Genomic DNA, 13,231 nt, shown 5'->3' with positions numbered 1-13,231 from the left:
TGCTTTCTAATAGGAGGAACTAGTGAAAAAGATCACAGGTAGCAAAGATAAGCCCTTATCTAAGTTATTTTATTTGGCTTTATCTGAATAACTTGGAGGAAATTTTTGTATTTCAACAGTGATCACTAATTAAACTAATTAACTGGAACTCAACCTTCCTAGCATTAGACCTTTATGTCCTATCTATGCTTTTTCTGTCCCTTGGCTTTATCTAGTAACAACTAATTTTAAAATGCAATCTATTGTTGGGTTTTCCCCCTAATAGATAAATGGAGATGTGAATCTTGACCATCAGAGTCTTTTCCCTTCTGAATCACAAAGGGAAAGGCTGAGAATATCAGTCTGTTGTTCCTTCTCATTTCTTCTTCAGGTAGTCTCTAGAGCAATTTGCATATCCCAAGCCAGCTGCACAACAGGAAGGTGGATGCCAGAAAGCCTAAAGGAAAGAGGAATCCCTTTTCAAACCTCCAAAAGAACCTGAAAGGTTACTAACTAAGTGGCAAGCACCCTCTCTGGTTGCAGAGGGAAATAGAAAAATAAAATGATTCTAATATTATCCAGGAGTAAGAAGTAGGTACTTGGTCAGACAGGGTAGGTAAGGAAGTTACTGCAACCACATTATTTAAAAAGAAAGAAGACAAAAACCTCTATGGATAGAGTGAGTATAAAAAAAAAAAGTTCCAAACTGGAATCATTCTGGCCTATTTTACTTCAAAGTCAAGAGAATAATGGATACCTACTAGAAGTGAAGCTAAATGATTGATGGAGAGAAACAACCCTGACCTTCCTTCTCCATATAGTGTAGTCCTGTGAGTCAAGGAAATTGTAAAGGTCTCTAAGATACAAAGAAGGAAGGACACTAAAAAGGCAGTTCTTGAGAATTAGGTGTAAGTTCTTTCTGTGCAATTTGATGCACAACTAAAATCTGCTTGGTGTTTAAATACTTGTAGGTCTCAGGGCTTGAAAAGAGAGCTGGCAATACCATTGGGAAAAATATTAGATGCTGAAGTTCTCATATTCTATTCAAATTGGGACAAATAAGACAGATAATAAAAGTAATCAAAATGAACATTGGCCCTTCATGTCAGAAGAGAGTCTGAGACAAAGATTACATTAATAATGTTAAACAATTAGTTGAATATTTTTTAAAATAAATTAGTTGTTAAACCAATTGGTAGTTTTGGCATAATGGAGTTTGAGGCATTACTTATGCTGACAAAGTAACAAAGCAATCATTTCGACTGAATTCACTGGCTAATTCTGTCAAATGAATTTTTTGACATCTGCATTTGTGTTCCTGAAGGGTTTCCTTGCTACTAATCTAGACAAGCCTATCCAACCATTTTCAGGCCAGTGGCATAAACTGTAAATCTCATGCAGAGAAATCACTCAAACCAACTTAATGAGGACTAATTAACAGATGGGGAGATCACAAATTATATTTTAACTTCCATTGTCAAATACAAGTATCATACAAAAAGTAGAATATAGAAATATTCTATATAAGAAAATAGTATAAGAAAACAAAAGAAATGAGATTATAAATCATTTCTTTTAATTTTGGACCTTGACTAAGTAATAAACCCAAAACAAAAAAAATTTATATTCAATTTAACATAATAATTAAATTATTATGCTTCTTTCTGTGACTACTTTGGAACTTCTATTCTGGATATTTAAGAGGGATTTGTTGCTCTTGTTGTTGTATTAAATTTATGTTGTTAATTAGCTGCTTTACTAACAAAATATCCCTAAGCCAAACAAGAACTTCTCTAACAATAGCCAATCAAACAAGGAGATATTATTTTCTGATTAAAAATGTTTCCATGAACAATTTCATTCTAATATGTTGTATAAACCCAGAGTGCTTACTCTATTTATTTCTCCTAATATTCCATCGGCTAAGAGCATTTAGTCTAATAATCTTTAGCAATTTTTATTGTTATGGATGATATTTTCTGGTGAAAGGGAGAATCCCATAAATTCTAATGCATTTTCTCCACAAGTTAAAAGCTGGATTTTATTCTTTCAATCTTATAAGTTTCACTACTATATAATTCTGTTTTTAAAAATAGGTTCTCTTTCTTCCCTCAATCAATTCAGCAATATACACTGAAAGCTGGAAGGGTTGGTTTTTCCCATACTTAATTGCTGTCACACCTTGTAAGAATCGATGAATGGTGTTGCCTTCATTTTGTAGAGGCTCTAGTAGTAAAGATCAATATTCTTCAGAAACCACAGAGGTGAGGTCACTAATGTTCTCAGCTGAATCCTCTGGGAAAGGTGATCTTTTGAATGAAGTAATGGATATAAGTACATTAAAGGGGCCCTTCTTAGACTTCCTGGATTCACAGATTTAAAACATATTCTTTAAGGACATGAGCAAATTTGCTGATAATTTACTCACATCATTAAGATACCATGATGATCTAATGAACTCACTATATCAGTGGCTATGGGCAAAGCTACCTTTCCCTATCCTGTCGCCACTCTTTGATCCAATATCACAGGCTTCCTTGTCTTTGATTACACAAGATAATTCGTCTCCTGATTCCCAGCATTTCCACTGGCTATCCTCAAGAAATGCTCTCCTGCAAGGGATAATATCCCTATTAGATCTTTGGAGAAAGGAGGAATTTATGACCAAAGAAGGACTAGAGAAAATTATGAAAGGCAAAATGGACAACCTTGATTACATTAATTTTTTTTTGATTTGATACATTAAATTAAAAAGAGTTTGCACAAAATATTAAAAGGAAATATATAAACCAGTGTCAAATTTATAAGAGTACAAGTCATTCCCCAATTGATGTGCTCAAAGGATATGAACAGACAATTTTCAGATGATGAAATTAAAACCATCTATAGTTATATGAAAAAATGTTATAAATCATTATTGATTAGAGAAATGCAAATTAAAAAAAACTCTGAAGTACCACCTCGCACCTCTCAGATTGGCTAAGAGGACAGGAAAATAGATAATGATAAATGTTGGTAGAATTGTGAAATGATCCAACCATTCTGGAGAGCAAACTGGAACTATGTCCAAAAGGCTGTAAAACTGTGCATATTCGTTGACCCAGCAGTGCCACTACAGGGTCTATATGCCAAGAGCATCTTAAAGGAAGGAAAAGACCCACATGTGCAAAAATGTTTGTAGCACTCTTTTTGTGGTAGCAAAGAATTGGAAAAGGAGTAGGTGCCCATCAATTGGGAAATGGCTGAATAAATTGTGCTATATGATGGTAGTAGAATATTATTGTTTTATAAAAAAATGATGAACAAGCTGATTTTAGAAAGACCTGGAAAGATTTACATGAACAGATGATGAGTGAAACAAGCAGAACCAGAAATACATTGTACACAAAAACAACAAGAATGTACAATGATCAACTATGAAAGATTTGGTTCTTCTCAGTGGTTTGATGAGCCCAAGCAATCCCAATAGACTTTGGCTATTAAATGCCATCTGCATTCAGAAAAATAACTATAGAGATTGAACATAAATCAACACATAATATGTTCATTTCCTTTTTCTGTGTTTTTTCCCTCTCCTGTGGTTTTTACCTTTTATTGTGATTTTTTTCCCAACATGATTCATAAAACAATATGTATTAAAAATAAGGGAAAAAAAGAAAATTGTTAAAAAGAAGAAGAAGAAGAAGAAGAAAGAAAGAAAGAAAGAAAGAGAAAAAAATGTTCTCCTTCACTTTGCCTCAATGGCCTACCAACTAAGGTCCTCCTTCCTGCAAGAAACCTTTTCAATCCCTTTAGTACCTTCCCTCATTATCCCCATCATCCTGTATATATCTTGTTTGTACATAGTTGTTTGCCTGTTGCCTCCTCCATTTAACTGAGAGCTCCTTGAGAGGAAAAGCCAGTTTTTTTGCTTTTCTTTGTATCTTTAATGTTTAGCAGTATCTAGAACATAATAAAAAGTTGTTGACTGACCAATTAAATTTCCTCTCCAATCCTGATGCCTTCTACTTCAGTGGTTCCGTAAGTTTATTTCATAAGTTTTTCAGCATGTGTTCCTTGGATACCCCCAGGGAATATTTGCAGCATTACCCATTATCCCTACCTCAGATTGATCACCAAGATGTGACACATTACCTCAGAAGTAATTATATAATGCATCAGGAGGGGAACAGAACTAATACCCATCCAACATTAATTCTACCAAGATTTTTACTATAGTACATCAGGAGGTATGGTTTTATTCACAATACTTTTAAAATCAGGTGATTTAAATGATAAAAGCACCATGCCACAATAAGGTTCTGTTCCACAAAGAAAAAGGAAATAAAAGAAAGCTTTGAGAGAGGTAGACATTCTTTACTGCTATTATGTTTTCCTGGGATCCTAGAAGTAGCTCAAAAGAACCCACCATGAGTTGGAATTGAAAACAAAAATATTCCTTGTTTTTTGGTAACTTAACATTCTTCCTAAAGTGTGACCCCATTTCCACTCATTTTGCTTTACAATTCCTTCAATGACTCCTATGAGAGAAAGGAACAGTTTTGAAAATGAAGAAGTTCAGATTTCTGATTTCCACTAACAGAATTTTCTTCACTTGAATGTCTAAGATATCTATTTCTCCCCTCACTCAAAGGATGTTCTTCTATAACATTAAAATGGGTCACAAAAACGTATTTTGTCAAGTCATCTCTGTTGTATTAATCTACTTTTCTTGAACCTAGCAAAAGCAATTTCTGACTTTACTAGAATTAATTTAAGAAACAAACTTCCCTTAGGAATTTTTCTTCTTTGAGAAGAAAATAACACTAGTTATTCAGTGGAAAAAAAAATAACATATAATTCTCAAAGTTTAAAGGAAGAGGAGAAAATGCAAACCGTCATGTTGATCATGGTTGAAGCATAATAAATTTCTTTTAGAAATTTTTAGAAGCCATAGAAGTAGGTGTTTTTTGTTGAAAAATCAGCAGATCTAGTGCATTTTTTTAAGATTTTGAATACATAGTCAGAGTTTTATAGTTACATTACTTCAATTCTAAAGCCTCCTATATTATCCCAGTTAGTTATCTCAAAAGCTTCCAAGATCTCAATTATCATCTCTGTGCAGGTAATTTCCAGATCAATATATCCAGCCTTTGTCTCTCTTCTGAAATACAGTCTCATATCACTGCTATCTTTTAGATATCTTAAACTGGTTGTATCAGATATATATTGAATTCCATACATCCAAACCAGAATTCATTGTCTTTTCTCTAACTTTCTTCCAAACTTCCTAATTATTGTAGAGGGCTCTACCATCTTCCCAGTAACTCGTTTGCAAGCCTAGTGAGTTACTCAGACAAATTAAACTACTGCCAGAACTTATCATTTCTAACTTCTAGTACATATCACTCCTTTCTATTCATATAGCCACTAACCTAGCAAAAGCCTTCATCAACCCTGACCAGACTTTCCTCTATTCTAAAAACTTTAATGGGTCTATATTATTTCTAAGATTAAATGTTTAGTTCTGTATTTGGCATTCAAAACCCTTTATAACCTGATCCTACTTTTCTACTTTTTATATTCTTCATTTCCTTCTATAAATTCTATGACAGTTACATTGGCTTGTTATCTTTCACAAATAATACTCCATTTCCTGAATCCACACCTTTGCAATGACTCTTCCTATATTCAAAAAGCTTTCCCTCTTTATGTCTGTATCTTACTTTTCCTGGATTTCACAATGACTCATCCAAAACTTTTTTTTCCCCCTCTTAAGTATATCTTCCCCTCTTTATACATCTTGGATCCCCTAGTCATTCACATGTTGTCTCCCGGCTTAGAATGTGAATTCATTGTATCTACAATGCAACACAGTGATTAGAATGTGGTAAGTGCTCATTAAATACTTGATGACTAACAAAAGAAGATCCAAAATCCCTCAAAAGAATTTAGTCTCCTTATACAGGAAAAATAAAAATCACTATGAATGATGTGGTTGTGGTCCCTTTAACAATTGACTTAATCCTTTCTTTCTGATTCCCAACTCCTCCTAGTTGATATAATTATCAATCAAGGACCTTTTGATCCACAAATCCTGATCCCTTTGAATTCCAATAGAAGATCCGGGCCTCTCCCAGCCCCACCCGGATCTGAGCCAATTTGGGACTATACCCACAGGCCCCTCTAGCTAAATCTCCCATTATAAAAGGGGCCAAGCTGGGATTCTCTCTTTGCAGAGGTTCCAAAGATGCTAGCCTTATTCCTGTCATGTCAGGACCTTCTGTCCACTGGAACCCTGTGTCCGTTGTCCCTTTAACTCAACCTTCACTCATTTCCTTAACTATACTTTAACTTTACTTCCAAACCCCATAATAAACCTCTTTTATCAATCTAGCTTTTTGGGCCAATAAATTCCTTTATTGGGAACCCTTGCGCCACCACTAGACTTCATTTAACTCCATATCCTTACACCAAATCCAAGGATGTTGCAGGGGGACTCTATTTGACTTCCTGTACCCCGACCTTCCACTAGACCTCAATTAAATCCTAATTTCATTTAGAAATTACCTCATATCTAGACCTCATCATTCAGACACCAAGCAAGGGAATAAAAAATCCAGTGAGCTCAAGCATTAGATACATAGATACATAGGCAGATAGATAGGTAAATAGATGGTAGATAGATAGATAGATAGATAGAGATAATACCTGCAAATGGACAATAAGCTGGGCCCAGAATGGAGCTAGAATGAACTGAAAATGGACTGACTTTGGGAAATTGTGATCCAAATATTGTATCTGAAACAAAGACCCAGCTTTTAGAAATAGTCTTGTGGTTATGCTATGTGGCTAAGTCATGAATTATCATTGTCTCCAAAGAATTCAAGTTAATGGTCACCATGTGATTAAAGGAGAAGTGTACAAATACAAACAAGCCACAGCACATTAGCAATGAGGGATTGAAGAGAAGTGATGGAAATAATGTCCGGAAAGAGATGGATGGTTGGAAAATAAGTAAACTACTCACAGAGGTGAAAAAGAAATAATTGGTGGACAATCTATCCATAGTTGTCTATGCAATCTCAATAGATCGTGAAGAAAGTCTCCATCACTTTAGGGGAACCCCTTTTTGAGGATTTTCAAATGAAGTAAAAAGCTTGTCTTCTGCATTACACTCTATCTCTCAGCTCTGGGCATTCCCTTTGGTTGTCTCTAATGTCTGGAATGACCTCCCGCCTCTGCTTCAACTATTGACCTCCTTGACTTTCTTTAAGACTCAACTAAAATTCTATCTCCTACAGGAAGCCAATTCCTTGCTAGTGCTTTTCCTTTCTTAATTATTTTCTATACATCCTATATATAAGTTGCTTCATATATATTTATTTGCATGTTGTCTCTCATTGTGTGAAAAAGTATTTTGTAATAATGTTCATGTAGTTCTGAGTCCATGTAGTTGCTAGCTGGTAGATAAATTCCCAAGTATTTCATATTGTTTATAATAATTTTTAATGGAATTTCTCTCTTGCTGCTGGGCTTTGTTGCTTATACAAAGAAATTCTGTTAGTCTTATATCCTGCAACTTTGCTTAAATTGCTAATAATTTCAAGTAGGTTTTTAGTTGATTCTTTAGTATTTGCTAAGTATACCACCACATTATCTATAAACATTGATAGTTTTGTTTCCTCCTTGCCTATTTTAATTCCTTAAATTTCTTTTTGTTCTCTTATTGCTATAGGTAATGTTTCTAATAGATATCTGTTTCACCTCTGATATTATTGGGCAGGCTTCTAGCTTATCCCCATTATAATAATTATTGCTGATAATTTTACATAAATATTACTTATTAGTTTAAAGTAAGATCCATTTATTCCTATGTTCTCCAGTGTTTTTAATATGAATGAATACTATATTTTGTCAAAAGATTTTTTTCTGCATCTATTGAGACAATATTATGGTTTCTGTTGGTTTCATTGTTGACATGATCAATTATGTTGATGGTTTTCCTAATACTGAATCAACCCTGCATTCCTGGTATAAATCCTACCCATAGCATATGATTCTGGTGACACATTGCTATAATCTCTTTGTTAGTGTTTTATTGTTGCATCAATATTTTTATCAATTTTGCACAAATATTCATTAGGGGAATTAGTCTATAATTTTCTTTGTTTTAGCTTTTCCTGGTTTTATGTTACAAAAGGAATTTGGTAGGATCCCTTCTTTGCCTATTTTTCCAATTAATATATGTAGTATTGTGATTAAGTGTTCTTTTAAATGTTTGGTAGAATTTGCTTGTGAAGCCATCTGGCCCTGATTTTTTTAGGAAGTTCTAAGACTGGGTTACTTAAGTATTTAATTTCTTCTAGGTAATTTATATATTTGCAAATATTCATCCATTTTATTTAAATTCTTATTTATTGGCATGTAATTGGGCAAAATAGCTCCTAAAAATTGTCTTAATTTCTTCTTCATTGGAAGCAAATTCATCTTTTCATTTTTGAAAATAGTAATTTTTTTCTTCTTTCCATTTTAAAAGTCAGATTAAATAATGGTTCATCTTTTCATTGAATTTTTTCATAAAACCCAACTGGTTTCATAAAAACAACTTCTAGTTTTATTTATTAGTTCAATGCTTGTTTGTTGTTACTTTCAATTTGATTAGTATCTCCTTTGATTTTGAGGATTAGTTTAGTATTTAATAAGGAGGGATGTAATTTGTTTTTTTTCTACTTTGTTTTTGTTGTTGTTGTTGTTGTTACATTCCCAATTCATTGATTTGCTCTTTCTTTATTTTATGGGAGTAAGCAATCAGAAATATAAATTCTTTCCTAAGTAACATTTTGACTATACCCCATAAATTTTGGCATGTTGTCTCATTGCTGTTTTCTTTAATGAAATTATTGTTTCTGTGATTTGTTTTTAGAACCACTTTTTTTTTAGTATTAGATTATTTAATTTTTATTTAATTTCTAATTCTCCATTACCCATTACTGAAGATAATTTTTATTACATTTTGCTCTGAAAAGACTATTTCTCCTTTTTTGCATTTGGTTGTAAGGTTTTTAATGTCCTAATATGTGGTCAGTTTTTATGTAGGTGCAATATACTGCTGAGAAAAGAGTTTATTCCTTTTCATTCCCATTCAGTTTTCTCCAGGAATCTATCATATCTTACTTTTCCAGAATTTTGTTCACATCCTCCATTTCTTTCTTGTGTATGTGTATATGTGTGTGTGTGTTTGTTGTTGTTGTTAGGTTTATTTCGTTCTAAAGAAAGTTGAATACCCTCTCTCCCCCAGTATGGTTTTATCTATTTCCTCCTATAACTCATTCAACTTCTTCAAAAATTTAAATTCATTAAGTACACATATGTTTAATATTAATATGACTTCATTATTTCAATGGTACCTTTCAGCAAAATAGTTTCCTTCTTTCTCTTTTATTTAGATCTATTTTTGCTTTTAATTTGTCTGAGATTATGAATGCTATCTCTGCTTTCTTTGCATTAGTGGAAGCACAATAGATTCTGCTCCAGGTCCTTATTTTTGCCTGGTGTGTATCTCTTTGCTTCAGATGTGTTTCTTGTAAACAGCATATTGTAGTATTGTAGTTTTTAATCCATTTTGCTATCTCCTTCCATTTATAGGTAAATTCATCCCGTTCCTGTTTTAGTTGATAACTCTGTATTTTCCGCCATGTTGTTTTTTGCTTATTTACTACCCTCTTTCTCCTATTCCCCACTCTTTCCCTCCTCACAAGTGTTTTACTTCTGATCACCACCTTCCCCAATACATCCTCCTTTTAATCATTCTCCCTTTCCTTTCTATTATCCCCATGTCTTTTTACTTCCTTATAGGGTAAGATAGATTTCTATATTCATCTGAGTACCAACAAAAGAGAGTAGTATTATCTCTTTTACCCAGTTTTGATGAGAATAAGATTTAAGCTTTGTCTGCCACATAACTACCCACACATCTTCCATGCCATTATAAAAACTCGCTTATATCTGTGTTATGTAGGATAATTTATCCCCATTCAATCTCCCCACTTCTTTTTCCAGTGCAAATTTTTTCTTACTCCTCAATTTTGTTTTGGGGATACCATCCCCAAATTGTTCTTATAGTGATAAATTTAAGAGTTAGAAATATTGCCTTGTCATATAGAAATATAAACAGTTTAACTTTATTGGATTCTTTATGTTTTCACTTTGTTTCCTTTTATCTTTTTGGTTTTTTCTTGAGTCTTGTATATGGAGGCCAAATTTTTTTATTCAGCTCAGGTCTTTTAATTAGAAATGCTTGAAAGTTCTCTATTTCATTAAATTCCCATTTTTCCCTGAAAGATTACCTTCAGTTTTGATGGGTAAGTCATTCTTTGTTATAATCATAACTACTTTACTTTTCAGATATATTATATTCCAAGTCCTCTGGTTCTTTAAAATGGAAGGTACAAAATCCTGTGTAATCCTGACTGTAGCTCATGACTTTTGAATTGTTTCTTTTTGATTGCTTATAATATTTTCTCCTTGATCTGTGAGCTGTGGAATTTGGCTATGATGTTCCTGGGAATTTTCATTTGAGGATCTCTTTCAGATGGTGATTGGTGAATTGTTCTCATTTCTAATTTATCCTCCGGTTCTAATATGTAAGGATATGTTTTGCTTTTGTTTTTGTTTGATATTTGTTTAAAAGATGTTGCCCAAGTTTTGTTTGTTTGTTTTTTTATCATGGCTTCCAGATAGTCCAATAATTCTTATATTATCTCTCTTGGATCTATTTTCTAAATCAGTTGTTTTTCTGGTGAGAAAACATATGCTTTCTTCTTTTTATATTTTTGATTTATTTTATCATATCTTAATGTTTATTTTCCACTTATTCAATTCTAATTTTTATTGAATTATTTTCTTCACTGAGCTTTTGTACTTTCTTTTCTATTTGGCTAATTTTATTTTTAGGGAGTTATTTTCCTCACTAAACTTTTATATATCTTCCCATGCTACTGAGTTTTTTCCCATGATTTTCTTCTATCATTTTCATTTCTTTTCCCATTTTTATTTTATTTCTCTGATTTGCTTTTGTAAAAACATTTTTAAGCAATTCCAAGAATTCTTTGGGGCCTGAGAAAAATTACATTTTTCTTTGAGGTTTCACATGTAACATAACTCTTTCTAAGTTTATTCTCTGAGTCTCCCCCCTGCCACCATAGTATTTTCTATGGTCTTATTCTTTGTTTTCTGTTCATTCTTTCCCTTTGTATTTAGTGGCTTGATGTTTTTATGTAAGAGTTGGGTTCTGGTTCTGCACTGTCCCAAGTTTTTTATGCTGAGATTCAGTCTTGCTTCTGGCTTTCACTGGGATTCAGGAACTAGCTGTTTGCTTGCACCAGAGAGTTTATTTCCTTTATGGCTTATACTAAGAAATAGAATTCCCTTTTGATCTTCTCAGGGAATAGGTTTTTCCCTATTGCCTGCCCTAGGGCCAGGGTGTCCCTGTTGGGTTGCTAAGTAAACAGTCTTTCTCTGGTTACTCCTGGGAGAAGGATCCTGTTGCTGATCTGCCCCAGTAATGAGATCTTGCCACTGATTTACCTAGAAATTGGCCCTCTCTAGGGAGAGAAGTCTGAGAACAGAAGTCTCATTGTTGATCCATCCCCGTGCAGACCTTACTACTTGTCAACAAAGTGGTGAAGAGGCTAGTGGCTTGTGGTGGAGATTGGGCCAATGGAATGGGGTCTTGCTGTGTTGCAGAAACTGCTGCTGGCTTGCCAAAGAGGCTGTTGGCTTACAGAAGGTTGGGCCCTTAATGGTAGATTGCTCCAGACTCTGAGCCCTGTCACAGCCCCTCTGCTGTGTGACAGATTGCTCCTATTTTAGGGCCTCATTCCCCTTTCACCTCAGCGAGAGAGACAGACCTTTCCTCCTGTGTGTTAGTAAGCTGCTTCTCTGCTTCTAAATCAGTTCTGAAGTAGTTTTCAAGTTGTCTAGAGGGGAATTGTTCTCTTGGTACAGGAAGTCTTAAAGAGGTATATCTGAAAACTCTAGCAGGAATGTTGTGATTGAATCCTTCAAGATATTTAAGAAAAATGATTTATTGAGTGTCAATGAATGCCAACAGATTTCACTCTTCAAACACATGGTCTATTATGAATCTGGATATTTTCTACTAGTGATTATTCTGAAACATGGATATTAAATAATTGAAACTAAGCTAAACCATTTTAAAATGAATGACCAAATGTCTGATGAAGGAGTTATCAACATTTTATTGCTTTTAGTTTGCTTCTTGTTACAAATGGTGGCAGGCAGTTTCTTTAATTTGTTATTTCATTATCAGCTAATTATCTAATATCTAATTCAAGAGTTTAGGGATAAGTTTGCAACCTATTAAATCCTTCACTTGAAAACTCTGTTGCTATTTCTTATTCTTCAATGTGTCAAGTAGGGTGTTTGAGACTATGTTTCTGCAAGACAATGATAAGATTGCTTCTTAAAAAAAATAAAAAAATAAAAAAAAAACTGTCTTAGAGAAATTGACTATTTCAACCTAAGTTCAAAATGGTATCTATATCAGGCTGTCAAACCTTGAAACATCCCTAGGAAATGATAAGGAAAGAATTTCCCATTTTAGAGAATAATAGAAAATGAGATAAAAGAATTTTCTATGCAAAATAACAAGTATTTTAGTCCAAAGCAGATCAGTGATTGGACAAAAAAATCAAAAAATTTCTCTCTTTTGTTCTGTCTCTCCCTTATTTGAAGTACTACACATAAGAGAAGGAAATATTCACTGAAAGAGAATTTACTTTGATAATCTTAAAATAAATAAAAATGCACCCCTTTTCCCAAGTTCATAAATATGAGATGTGGTCTTCAGTAATAAGTCACTGATATGGTAACTAAATGTTAAGAACTCATCCCATCTTCAGATGCTACTTATGATAAACCTGCCAGCCCAATTAAGTCACAAACCCTCTATTCCCCACATCTGAACCTTTCATCCACATAGCCCTGCCCCAAGTTCTAGACCCTGAGCATGGGGAATATGACATATGGATATATAAGGCAGCTCAGGATATATAAGGCAGACCAAGTTAATCTGATCTGCCAAAGTGGGGGTGAGCATGAGACAAAAAAGTTAAGAACCCCTTGGTTTAGCCCAACTTCTTTATATATATATAAGTGAAACTTATAAGCCCCTTCTAGGAATAATGATTTTAAAAGCATAAAATGAAATACATAGGATTATAAAGGAAATCAATTATAGTGAAATACA

The sequence above is a fragment of the Antechinus flavipes genome, chromosome 4 (genome assembly GCF_016432865.1).
Source record: "Antechinus flavipes isolate AdamAnt ecotype Samford, QLD, Australia chromosome 4, AdamAnt_v2, whole genome shotgun sequence".
Lineage (NCBI taxonomy): Eukaryota > Metazoa > Chordata > Mammalia > Dasyuromorphia > Dasyuridae > Antechinus > Antechinus flavipes.
The sequence above is the reverse complement of the archived record's forward strand: the minus strand, read 5'-3'. Positions refer to the sequence as shown.